The sequence below is a fragment of the Nilaparvata lugens genome, chromosome 4, assembly GCF_014356525.2.
Source record: "Nilaparvata lugens isolate BPH chromosome 4, ASM1435652v1, whole genome shotgun sequence".
Classification (NCBI taxonomy): domain Eukaryota; kingdom Metazoa; phylum Arthropoda; class Insecta; order Hemiptera; family Delphacidae; genus Nilaparvata; species Nilaparvata lugens.
The window spans coordinates 56,919,655-56,923,216 of record NC_052507.1 but is presented as its reverse complement, the minus strand read 5'-3'; positions in this window follow the sequence as shown (position 1 = coordinate 56,923,216).

Below are 3,562 nucleotides of genomic sequence, written 5' to 3'. Positions count from 1 at the left end.
CTGAAGCCAAGATTCAACTGTTTCAAAGGAAAATTGATAAAAGCAACTCGGCCTTTTGAAAGGATCAACATTGACTTCAAAGGACCCCTGCCATCATCAACTAGAAACAAGTACATCCTCACTATTGTGGATGAATATTCGAGATTTCCTTTTGCCTATCCCTGTCGAGACATGTCATCAGAAAAAGTAATTCAAAATCTCAATGACTTATTCACCACATACGGCTATCCTTCATACATACACACTGATAGAGGGACCAGTTTTCTATCAAAAGATGTCAAAGATTACTTAATGTCCAAGGGTGTAGCTACCAGTTCCACAACACCTTACAACCCTCAAGGTAATGGACAGGTGGAACGCTACAATGGAATAATTTGGAAGACGATCCGTTTAGCCCTACGGTCCAGGAACATGGATACTTCTCACTGGGAAAAGGTACTCTTAGAATCACTAAGCAGCATTCGTTCGCTTCTCTGCACGACCATCAATTGCACACCTCACGAGCGAATGTTCATTCATCCTCATAATCCCACGTCTATGACAAACTTGCCATCCTGGCTGATCAACGCCAAGGAGGCATGGATGAAGACCTTTGTAAGACGCAGTAAGCATGATCCTGAAGTTGAAAAGGTAGAAATTATTCATTTGAACCCTCATGTCGCTCAAGTAAGACTTTCTGATGGAAGAGAAGTTTCTGTCAACATTCGTAGATTGGCCCCGGTAGGTTCCACTACTGGGAGGGAAGAATGATATGATAATCATATGTCATGAATCAGTTGTTTGAATTATTCTAAATCATCAGAAAGTTTGTTATTTTATCTCAGTTTATTTTAGTCAATAAAAGCCATTATTCTAGCTCTTCAATGGTCTCTATTTATTACACTTACTGACAACGATTTTTGGGTAACTAAGTATCATAGAAATGTATTTGAATGAATCTTGAAACGGTCCTATCTATAATAACATTTTCATCGAGGGAGAGCACCTTTTCGGATACAAAATTCTATGACAGTGACGAGACTATATTAATGTATAATTCAAGTTATAATCAGCAAGCAATTTTTGTTTGTATGATGGATCTCAAAAACGATTATAACGGCTTTGGTAGAATCCAGGTTATAAATATTTCAAATAAATAATCTGAACATTCAATTCCCGTAGCGAAGCACGGGTACCCTGCTAGTACATCAATAAGCTCTCAGATTCATTACCGCGAAACAATGATACAGTATTTTGATGAATGATTTATTATGTATCTCAATAACACTGTGGTATTATAATTATTCTCCCAACAAATCTTTCATTTTTTGTTCATCACTGGATGCCACGTTAATATACAAATATGTGACATATTTAGAGAATGAACTCCTTTCTCCTCAATTCTCCCCCTCCTTCTTGTAATCGTGATTTTTTTTCTCCCCTACTTCTCAAACTTCTTCTCTTCCTTTCAAATATTTTAGTAAATATCAAATTAGTTGAATCGAGAGGACTATCATCCTCCTCTTCCTCTTTCTCATCTTCCTCTCTTCTCTCTTTTTTCTCCTTCCACTCCTCCCTCACTCCTCCTTCTCTTTGTTTTTCTTCTGAACTTATATTTCCTCTCACATTCTCTTCCCTATATTCTGCTCTTCCCTATATTCTGCTCTTCCCTCTCTTCTTCTCTTCCCTCTCTGCTCCCCTCCCATCTTCCTATGTCTTTTCTGCCTCTTTCACTCTTTCTCTGACACATATTACTCACCCTTTCTCTTTCCCACTCTCTTTCTCTCTCCCTCATCTCTTCTCTCACTGTCAACATCATTCCTTCTCCCCCTTACTGTCATCCCTTATTCCCCTCTCCACCGTCCCTGTCATCATTTGATTCCGTTTTGTCACATCTGTACGCAGCGATTCACCACCACAAAACAAAATTAAAATCATTTTGCGGTGCTGATTTTCACGAAGCAACAATAACAGCAGAACGGTTGAGAGTTGTCTTTTCAGCAGCAGCTGTCAATAGCGACATTCTTTCTGGCAAGTGACCGTTAATGGCTGACAGTCGACTGCGCCATTTCTTCTACTCCAATTAAATGACATGATGTTCACTTGACCGAAATTTCATTAATCACTCGAGCAGATACAGTTTTCAGTTTTGTGAATCAATTTTGTTCAACAATGAAGTCACAGAAGCACAGCTGTTCAAGGTTGTTCTCGATGTCGTATTATGAAACTGGTTTGAGAATATTGAGTGGAAATGAAGAAAAGATATTATTTCAAATTTTTGATATTAACAAAACTTATATTATATAAGGTATGTGATGTTTACGTTGTTTGAGTAGTTTCAGGCCCACATATCAGTATCATTGTAGGCTATGTCTCATGTGTCCGCTGGTACAGTGTAACTTACATATTCTTCCCCTGAGTTCCAATTGGACTATTCATTTCAAGTGTGAATGATTCCACTCAGACTATTCGCAAATGAATGTTTATCAAAAACTGGATAAACTATCCCAATGGGTTCATCCATTATGGGAAAAAATTCTAATAACAAAGCAATTCACAAAATCACTGATAAAAAAATTCAAGTTAATACCAAGTCAATGAATAGGGCTCAATAAATGATCAATTTGATTCTAATATACTTCACTTCACCTTCACTTTATTGTAATCTTGATCAGAGATGATAAAGGTATTTTGAAGTGACCTTGAGGTGAATAGCAGAGAAAACTTTTACAAATATGTTTTATTATATATGGTGAAAACAAGTCAGCTAATAGCTCTGCATTGATCAAGTGTGTGTTTTCATACCGAACATAACTGATGAATAGAATGTTTTCGATATCGAGTAAGACATTTTTGTGAATCGTATTGTGTCGTCAAGAATCAATTGAGCTTCAAATAGAGTCTCGTTTAATAGATTAAAATAAGTTTGAATAATACTCATCGGTTGGAAAATACACAATCGGCCTCCTAAGACATTTGATTTTGGACTAAAGACGTTTCTAGAGTCTTATTCAATATAAATCTAGTCAAAAGCGACATAACGGACCTCCCCCAAGAAATGCTAGATACGAAAAACAAACGGTGATATATTAATGGGGGGGGAGCTCGAACAGGGTGTTACTCCCAAATACCCACTGATAGGATAGGGGGATTTCAAACCCCCACCAAGGTTGTAACCCACATGACATGAGAAGAGGATGAAGAGGGGTCAGTAGATAGGCGGTTCAGTATATCAGGATAAAAGCCACACGATTGAAAATGGACTTTCACGTTGTACTGATTTATTTGTTATTTCCTTTCTTAGACAATCGAACCCCAATATATACCTCTATAATATTCATATAATTCTATATTTATATATCCATTACATATAGCCGGGGCATATACCTTCCTGTCGAACTCGGTTTGCTAGTATTCAGTGCAATTCGATACAACATACCAGATAAAATGCTTGATAGCTACACCTCATAAATATTACCTGATATCTATTCTCATTTCCATTGGAATTCCACTCAGAAGTAGTGGGAAAGAAGTTGTTCATGAATTCTTGCAGAATTCAGAAACATCAAAGAGTAGCTAGAAC